At 43.7% G+C, this 10,266-nt stretch overlaps 1 protein-coding gene and 1 long non-coding RNA gene across 3 annotated transcripts in view; one reads left to right on the top strand and one right to left on the bottom strand.

The window, feature by feature from the left end:
- Positions 1 to 5,479: 5,479 nt before the first annotated feature.
- Positions 5,480 to 7,265, bottom strand: LOC138783059 (uncharacterized). Of its 2 annotated transcripts, XR_011361624.1 has the most exons (4): positions 7,159 to 7,265; positions 6,944 to 7,060; positions 5,685 to 5,931; positions 5,480 to 5,568 (listed from the first exon to the last, which is right to left on the bottom strand). It is a non-coding gene; the product is annotated as an uncharacterized lncRNA (long non-coding RNA). The 2 variants fall into 2 exon arrangements; XR_011361623.1 differs by lacking the exon at positions 5,480 to 5,568 and having other exon boundaries at positions 5,621 to 5,931.
- Positions 7,266 to 7,569: 304 nt separating this feature from the next.
- The window catches only part of ATP6V1C1 (ATPase H+ transporting V1 subunit C1), a 45,359-nt gene continuing 42,662 nt past the window's right edge, over positions 7,570 to 10,266 (top strand). Inside the window, exon 1 of the mRNA XM_069957276.1 lies at positions 7,570 to 7,675. The gene's annotated coding sequence lies outside the window, so the exon portion shown is untranslated. The remainder of the gene's footprint in view (positions 7,676 to 10,266) is intronic.

Raw genomic sequence — 10,266 nt, 5'->3', positions numbered from 1 at the left:
CTCCCATGTATCAGGTCCCAGGTATTTTGTGCTCTTATAAAGTATTTAGGGCCCTGGGGTGCAATGCGGGTGCGGGAAAGTAATACTTACTAACCCATGTGCCCGGTAGCGGTGCTCCCACCAATCTTGGACAGCCGCCGGATGTAATTTTTTCCTAGAATCCTGGTACGCCATGAAAGGCAATCCTCAGCCGGGTTGTGAGGTTGCAGCAGGAGCTGCAGGAGGGTGGGGGGACATGGGTAGGAAAGTGGGTGGGTAAAGTTTACATTAAAATGTTATTAAATGGGCAACTTCACTTAAATAAATGAGTATTAGACCCCACTAAATGCTAGAACAAGTCAGGGGAAGCATTCTCTCCTAGCTCTGTGCCACATGACTGGGACAGACCCCCAATATAAGTCTATGGGACCATCTCAGTCATACACAGAGAGTGGGGAAAGAACCCCTTAGCTCTTCACTTCTCTCCCTGATGGTTCTAGTGATTTGTCATGGTCTGAACCTCCAGAACCTGACTGATCAATACTTCTGATGTGTCTTTCTGACCTATCAGGAATAACTATTTCTTGTGGTCAAAAAACTGGAATCCCCAGTGACCCTTCCAATAAATGTGCTCCTTGTTTCTCTGTACAGCGGCAGTCTCAGCCATAGTCATTGGACCCCTACAATAGATCTATTAGGCCTCATTCACACATTCCGTAGGCTGTCTGCAATTGTGAACGGTAATATTGAACCAATCAATTTAAATGGCCCCATTCACATGTTTCATATGTGTATTCTCTGCGTGCGTGCGTTGCCGTCATCCTAGGGATGCACTTCCGTAGACTGTCTGTAGCTACAGGAACGCCTATGGAACATGTGAATGAGGCCTTATAGTATTGTGGCTTCTGTTATTAATGGAAGCCACAGAGCCTGGGATGTTTATCTTTGCAGTAGGTTTGATATTCCTCCACCCAGCATTAAAGTTTCTTCATAACCTAAAACCCATAAGAAAGTAATAAGGAAAGAGTAACCACTTCAAGATAACAATCCTGCAGTACCAGGTCATCTAATAATCCCAAGACATCAATGCTATAATAACCAGGCCCACATTGAGTGCTGCATGAGGAAGTCACTGCAACACACAAAAGGAATAAAAGACACACAGTAATCTATCTACAATACAAAAGAATGTCAAAGGTCACAAATGAAGGTAAGGAAGTGGTTACTCTAGGTGGAGAACACATTATCTCTGACTATAGAACTTACATCCTGAAGCAGAAACTTTACTGGAAAATATAATATAATGTTATTCCTAGCACTGTTTTATAAAATGTATGTATATTCTAGAAATATCTAGATTTTTTTTTTGTGATCCTTTAAAATTTATATATAGTGAATGCCCCATAAAATAACAATGCTGGAACTAGTCATTAGTTAATTTAACATAGTTAAAGAAATGTGTAAAATATGTTTTCCAATCTCCCATTATAATACAAATTTAAAAAAAAAAATCCAGATATTTGTCAGTTTTAAGTAGGCATTGTTATTTCAACAAACTTTGCATAGATCAATAGTACACGCAAATATAAGAGAATCTATATCTTATCAGACAAAAATGCTGGATCAGATTTTGTGGGTTTTCGGTATTATGGGGGACATTTATTAAGTCCGGTGTTTTTTGCGCCGGACTTTAAAATGTCCCCGCAGCTCCGGCAGTACGAAGATTTATGTAGAGACGGACTGCCTCTACATAAATCCCGTGCGCGGCAGGAAACCTACGCCATCTCAGAGCTGGAGTAGGTTTCCTGCTTATATTTACGGCAATAAAATGATGAATTAAGTGGACCTTGAGTCCGCACCCCTCTCCCCGCCCACTCCACACCCCTCCCGGCCCCCCTGGCGTACCTGTCGGAAAATGGGCCGATGCAAAACATTTATTTGCAAGACGGCCATTATAGTTCGCATTGGGCCAATTTCTGACAAAAAATACACATTTTTGCCTTGATACATCTCCCCCTATGTGTTTATAGATGTGAAGATCTGAATGAACTTGCCTGCAGCATGGCATTCACTACTGATCTGGGAGTAGCCCTTATGACAGGTACGGGTGCCTTCAGATGGTCCCTCTGTGTATTCCCTCTTATAGATGCCCCCTCTGTGTATTCCCTCTTATAGATGGCTCCTGTATTGTCCCCCTTATAGATGGCCCCCTGTATTGTCCCCCTTATAGATGGCCCCCTGTATTGTCCCCCTCATAGATGGCCCATGTGTTGTCCCCTTACAGATGGCTCCTGTGTTGTTCCCCTTATAGATAGCTCCTGCATTGTCCCCCTTATAAATGCCACCTTATGTTGTCCCATGTATAGATGCCTCCCTCCCTGTGTTGTCCCCCTTATAGATGCCCCTTGTGTTGGCCCTCCCTTATGTCCCCCCGTGTTATCCACCTTATAGATGGCCCCCATGTTATCCCCCTTATAGATGGCCCCCATGTTATCCCCCCTATAGATGGTCCCCCTGTTATCCCCCTTATAGATGGTCCCCCTTATAATCCCCCTTATACATGCCCCCGTTATACCCCTATATATGGTCCCCCTAATATCCCCCTTATACATGCCCCTGTTATCCCCCTTATATCCCCCTTATAAACGCCCCCCTGTTATCCCCCTTATAGATGGCCCCCCTTATAATCCCCCTTATAGATGCCCCCTGTTATCCCCCTTATAGATGGTCCCCCTAATGTCCCCCTTATAAATGCTCCCCTGTTACCCCCCCTTATAGATGGTCCCCCTAATATCCCCCTTATAAATGCCCCCCTGTTATCCCCCTTATAGATGGTCCTCCTTATAATCCCCCTTATACATGCTTGTACTCCACGGAGTAACTTTTCCTTTTTGAACTCATGGGGGGATTTACGAAGCGTACGTCAGAGGCGTACGCCAGGGAGAAGGTGCAGATTGGCCCCTTCTCCCTGGTGTACACCTTCTGTATAGACAAAAAAACAGAAGGTGCAGCAGCAACCCACAGGTGCAAGGGCTTACCGTATATACTCCTCCCAGCGTACACACAGTAAACACCTGCTCTGTAGATATTAAAAAATGAGGATCTTAGCAAACTATTTGATCAAACAGAGTGTACCATGTCGCCAACGTTAAGGCGTCCTCAAGACATGGTCCCTACTCTAGCATTTTCACACTAGCAATGGCCTCTCCTGGGCTGAATAAGCCTACAACTGGGCAGATAGGAGCCAGATGATCTTTTTTATAGCACCCTTGGGACATGGGTGGAGTGCAGGCCAGAGTCATAGATGTGCGGCCAATTTTTCCTTTTTTTCTGTTGAATGTGGGGTGTGTGGCCACCTCCTGTTGGCCTGCGCTCCACTCATGTCCCAAGGGTGCTATAAAAGATCATTTGGCTTCTATCTGCCCAGTTGTAGGCTTATTCAGCCCAGGAGAAGCCATTGCTAGTGTGAAAATGGTAGAGTAGGGACCATGTCTCGAGGATGCCTTAACGTTGGCGACATGGTACACTCTGTTTGATCAAATAGTTTGCTAAGATACTCATTTTTTAATATCTACAGAGCAGGTGTTTGCCGTGTGTACGCTGGGAGTCTGTACTTAAGCCACGAGCAGCGTGCAACCTGCAGTGTGAATAGAGTCATAGATGTGCGGCCAATTTTTCCTTTTTTACGCCTTCTGTATACCCGACTCGCCGATGGGTGGGCTAGCGGAGCTTGGGGGGTGTGATAAGGCGGGGAGAAGGCGTGGCCTCCTCCCGTGCCTCATTTATCATGATTTACGCCTGCTCGCAGGCGCAAATCATGACGCAAATTTACAACTGCTGGAAGCAGGTGTAGATTTGGTACGGCAGGCGTTTACGCATCTTAGTTAATCCTGTTGGAGAAAAGGGGGCGGGGCCTAATATAAGACTGGCATACTTGTACGCCAGTCTTTGTAAATCCCCCCCATAATGCCATGGGGAAAAATGTAGCGTTACCTAAACAGTATACTAGAGATGAGCGAGTAGTGAAATATTCAACTTTCGAGAATTCGAATTGAATAGGCACCGAGATTCGACTATTTGAACGAATATGCAATCCCATTATAGTCTATGGAAAACAAAAAAATTCTCGGCACTTGGAAATCAAAATTCGACCACTTGGAGGTCACCAAGTCCCCCATGAAATCTCCCTAAACGATGCGAACAACTCCGGCATGACACTGGGACATTAGGGGGAGCATGCCTGGGTGAACCCAACACCCCAAAATCGCAGTATAATGCCACTCTCCGCAGTTGCGAAGGAAAAATATTTGCGAATGCTTTACAGCAATGTTCACACATTTCATTCATATTTCTTGCGCAGCGTTACATACATGATTTCAATGTGCATGAGCGTCATGTTATTCGTGCGTATCACGTGTAATGCTGTACGAACGTTACTGGAACAGTATGTATGATGTGCCTTTTTCTGGGTTACTGGAACAATATGTATCACATGCCTTTTATTGGGCTACTAACACAATAGGTATCACTTGCCTTTTACTGGGCAACTGGCACAATAGGTATCACTTGCCTTTTACTGGGCAACTGGCACAATAGGTATCAAGTGCCTTTTACTGGGCAGCTGGCACAATAGGTATAAGGTTAACGTGCCCTTAGTGGGCTAAACCAGGGACACTATAAGTCACTTGTACACACAGGGTACTGGAATGAATACACCTGCTGCTGCTGTTATATCATCTTTTTTTTAGCACTGAGAAGTGCTTTGGATGCAGACTCCAGAGATGACTTTTTTGCTGGATATTAGCCCTGAAAAGCACTTTTGGGTTCTGTAGTAATCCTGCCTAACCAAGACGCTACTAAAACCTATCTCTCCCTGCTCGAAGAACTCTCCCTGACTAGGTTGAAAGCTCATCTGCAGTCGAGAGGCGGAAGTCAAGTCTTAAATATTCGAGGTCATGTGGTTCAGCCATCCAATGAGGGTAGACGCCGTTTTCACACTGTGTGCGTACTCCCAGGGTTCCTCACGGCCTCCCTGCATGGTGATTGGATTAAAAAAAGCGCCAAGTGCGATGGGAGGGCTTTCAAATGTTTGCCGCGTATTCGACACACTACTCGATTGTATTTGAATCTTTCGAACACCGCAATATTCGATCGAATACCTACTCGATCGAATCGTATTTGCTCATCTCTACAGTATCTACAGTATACCAGTTAGAGATGAGCAAATCTATTCCTAGATTGAACACGAATCTGTGGACTCATAGAGGACTTGTACAGGTGGCTAGGAAAGTTTCTTAGGTAGTTTTAAGCTTGAAGACTTGTACAGTTGACTAGGTTGCTACCAGTGGGCCTGTCTAAAAAGTACAGAGCTCTGTCAGAGTGACTGTGTGACTTGACTTGAAATAGAAGAAGATACCCATACCAATGGCTTTAAATATACCGCCTCTTGCCGGAAGAGTGCCGGATCTAGGAACAAGGGCCCCAGGCTAAGAGATCCAGGTGGAGCTAATCCTTGGAGTTATTCCAAAGCAATCAAAGGTCAGTGGGGCAATTCGGCTAACAGCAATCTAGTGTTCAACAGGAACCAACCTAAGAGCATGCAGAGATATTTTTCTTCAAATTTATGGAAAGAAAGGCAGAGAGTTGACCCTCTGATGTAGGTTACGAAGAAGAGGACGTCTGGGCTCTAGGGGACCTGTGCTCACCAGATGTGGATAGAAGGAAGACACTCAGGGTAATTCAGCTGGATGATGAGGCCACAGCACGTGCCGCTCGGCCGCTCTTGTATTCCAGGAACCAGGCAGTAAGAGGAGCTTCTAATGGCTGCGGGGACTCCTGGTGTGATTCCAAGAAGAAGGGGATATAAATTGTCACAGATGTCAGATCCTCACTGGGGTTCAGACGTTCATATGGCAAAGAGTAAACCGGACAGCTTTGTACGCAATATTTTTTCTGGGAGAGGTTAAAAAAAAAAAAAAAAAATATATAATAATAATGATAACCAGCACGCTAAAACCACCACATAGTTACTGGGTAATACCATCATACTGTTACTAAGTACAACACACTATGTACACAGACTAATATCACCCCCATATAGTGGCAGATACCAGGCATGTACAGACACTGTGCCGCATGTGTAAGTAATTATATTCTGTCTCTGCTGCCCCTTGCACCCTCATAGCTACAGATACCAACAATAGATCATTGCCCCAAAATGTAATGGTGCCTCTCTTGGTGCTTCACAGCACTCAGTAGTGTCATCAGCACTGTAATAGCGTCCTCATTTGTGTCTACACAGCATAGTACTGCCCCCAGACTGTCTAGACAGTGCTCCCTAAGTACCACTAGGAACAAAGAACCCATTAATGCCCCCACGCACACAAATTGCCCCCCACATAGGATCCCAATTGTGACCTTACATACAAAGTGCTTTTTAGGTCCTCCCCACACAAAATGTCCACACATAAAACCCCATTAGTGCCCTTTAAGTTTTGTCCCTATTGTGCTCCCTTAGTGCCCCTTAGGTTTTTTCCTATAGTGCATACTCCACACACAAAATAACCACTACTATGCCCACACATAAAGAACTCCTTCATACCCCCAGACACAAACTGCCCCCACATAATAGCCCCTTAGTGCCCTAGCACACAAAGTTCTCCTTAGTTCTCAACAGACATAAATAACAAAAACAAACTGATTACTCACCTAAACCCGTTCCCATGATGACCATTGGTGCTCGGCTCAGTCAGTGTTGCTGCACTGCACCAGTCTATGCTGTCCTGTAGGTTACAGTAAGCACCTGCGGCCTACACACATATGTAAGCGAGGAACTGGTGGCTGCATGCGCTGCCCTATTATTTGACTATGTGGGCACCTTAAAGAGACCCATATCACTCAATGGGGCACAAAAGAGCGGTTAAAACTGTAAAACTGGAAAGGGCCGTATCTGCCAGGGTCTTACCCACACGTTTCCTTTATGTAGCCTGGGGCATTCCAAGCTTTCAGTAGTGGAGTTGTAGTTTATCAATAGGCTGAGGAATAAAGGTCTAAGTGTGAACATGTCACAGGTCTGGCCCCCCTTAAAAAAAAAAAAATATATATATATATATATATATCTATATATATCTATATCTATATCTATATCTATATCTATATATATATATATTTATATATTACATTGCACAACCAGCTCTGCTTCATCTGTATGTTTCCTATTTCATTCACAAGATAAACAACCTTTGCCACCGTTCAACGCTAGGAGGAGCTGTGATGCAGTTTCATAGCTATCACGTGATTCGTCCCTAGCGGCCGCGCCTGGGAATTACAGCTGGGTGTAAAACGTAATAAGACCTTGGTATGTGTGCGTGTCAGCTGATACAATCATGTGACACCCTGTATGACAGGAGATCGCGAACACTAGAGCAAGAACGTGACACACACCTTTTTGTCTCCATGTATGTAGCCATCTTGTTTGTGACTATTAGCCTTACAACTTGTGGTTTTATCTTCGACAAAATGGCTTCCGCCTAACAGAAAAGCGAGGACACTTTGTAAGCTCCAATTTTAACATTGAATTTCTTCTTGTAGAGAGAGAGGGAGGCAGTGGGCTGTGAACGAGAGGATGGCGGAGATCTGATGATCTGACCTGCCGATTGTCTGTACCGAGTGTGAACAGCTACAATCCGCTTATCAGGTATGGATCCTGCAACATGAGGAGGAGGGAGAGGGAGGGAGGGGAGCAGCACATACATGTGTGAGTGTAAACATGAAGGTCATAAATTATTTACTGTGTATGGTCTATGGGTGATGATGTATGTATGATATGCATGGATGTGATAGGTACACTATGTATGATGGCATAGTGATCTGTATAGCCAGATGTGTGTATGATGTCACTGTATAGGCTTTGATATAGCTATGACACCATGTATGATGTTGTTTCCATATATTGTGTCCATATGAATGATGAGAGGTGTTATAGATATATACATGTATGTATGATGTGTTATGTATAGGTGTATGTATGATGTAGTATTTATATGTATGATGTGTTATGTATAGGTGTATGTATGATGTAGTATTTATACATTTAGTATGTATTATATGTATAGTATGTATGGTGTAGTATTTATACATTATGATATGTATAGTATGTATGGTGTAGTATTTATATGTATAGGTGTATGTATGATGTAGTATTCATATGTATAGATGGTGTTATGTATATGTGTATGTATGATGTAGTATTCATATGTATAGATGGTGTTATGTATATGTGTATGTATGATGTAGTATTTATACATTATGATATGTATATGTGTATGTATGATGTGTTATGTATAGGTGGTTTTATGTATAGGTGTATGTATGATGTAGTATTTATACATTTAGTATATATTATATGTATTCTATGTATGGTGTAGTATTTATATGTATGATGAGTTATATATAGATGATTATGTATAGGTGTGTGTATGATGTAGTATTTATACATTATGTCAGTATGTATTAAGCACTATTTATGTGTTATGTGGGTATGTATGATGTGATGTATATATGGATTGACCTTGTGACTGTGACCTGTGGGACCAGCACACCTCCCTCTTACCTACCTAGCACAGTCTATGACAGCTCATTGATGGGACCCCCATAGGATTGCCATTATAGGACATGTGACCACAGGCAGCCATACACATCCGATCTCTATGAATCCTATAGACAATGTCATGTATACAGGGGCCTCCTGGCTGTACCCCAACAGCTGAGGATGGAAATCGGCCTGTTGGGCTTTCTGTCTGCTCGATCCTCTGTTTGTCTGGCAGCAGCTTATCTCTATCTTCTCTTATCCCAAGCAGCGGGGGTTACGGCCCGCCAGTTATATCCTATGCAGATTCCCAGGTGGCTCATGACAACCAATGCTCCAGTCCTTACAGCAAGTGAAACCTTCAAGGACCTACACAAATATGGTTGGGGGCCTGTTCAATGCTGGTGAACCGGTAAACAAGAGCTGGGGTTGGGTTTGTTAGCCGTTTAAACCAGTGACGTGGAACCTTCGGCCCTTAAATTGTTGCAAAACTACAATTCCCATCATGCCTGGACAGCCGAAGGCTGTCCAGGCATGATGAGAGTTGTAGTTTTGCAACAGCTGTAGGGCTGAAGGTTCTCTACCCCTGATCTAAACCTTAGACTGTGCACATCTGACACCCTATAACTCGTGTACATCAGAGCTATAAAGATGATCATAAGGAGGAGCGGCCATAGATCAGACACCACTACGACTATCCCACCGCTCCTGTCCTCCTCCGTCTTTAGAGAACTACCACTTCCTGGCTGAATGACTGCCGCGTCACTGTGATCATGTGACTGATCACATGACTACTGAGACCCGAGAATTGGCCAGCATGTCTTCTGTAGCCCATAGGAAGCTGGTGAGACTATTCTGAGAACATAGAGGCCTGTTACATTGGGACAGAAGTCTGGCAGATTTTTCCATATTAAATCTACATGTGGATTTTTACTATCCAGGGGGAGTATGATGGCGTCCTGACCTCCAGGCATTGGTCAGGTCATTGTGAATGTGTGATGTTTCTGTGAATGATGATTCCGCCCTTGTGCCAGTCTCTTTTTTTTTTACTTGTGACAGGAAGCACTAACCACACGCTCCCATTCTACACATTGCTCAACCCAGTAAACGGAAGTCATGTACAGGCTGCGATGGCCAGAAACTCCAGGACTTTGTATTAACCCTTTAAGGCCAACTTCACACAAGCATTTTACATGCAGATTAATGCATCTGTATTACACTTACAGCACTTGTCTCCGTAATACGGATGCAAAAATGTGCATGTATTGTGCTTAAAGGGGTACTCCAGAGGGGAATTTTTTTTTTAAAATAAATTGGTGTCAGAATGTTATACAGATTAGTAAATTACTTCAATCTAAAAATCTCAAGTCTTTCGGTAATTGAGATTTCAGCTGCTGTATGTTCTGCAGGAAGTGGTGGATTCTTTCCAGTCTGACACAGTGCTCTCTGCTGCCACCTCTGTCCAGATCAGTAGCAAATCCCCATAGAGAACCTCTCCTGCTCTGGACAGTTCCTGACATGGACAGAGGTGGCAGCAGAGAGCACTGTGTCAGACTGAAAAGAAAACACCACTTCCTGCAGGACATACAGCAACTGATAAGTACTGGAAGACTGGAGATTTTTAAATGGAAGTAATTTGCATAACCTTTAGGCTCCAGTTGATTCAAAAGCCCTTCAATAGGATGGGTCATCAATATTAG

Source organism: Dendropsophus ebraccatus, chromosome 2 (assembly GCF_027789765.1).
Source record: "Dendropsophus ebraccatus isolate aDenEbr1 chromosome 2, aDenEbr1.pat, whole genome shotgun sequence".
In the NCBI taxonomy this organism is placed as follows: domain Eukaryota; kingdom Metazoa; phylum Chordata; class Amphibia; order Anura; family Hylidae; genus Dendropsophus; species Dendropsophus ebraccatus.
Note: the sequence above shows the minus strand (reverse complement) of the source record. Positions and strands in the feature narration are given on the sequence as shown.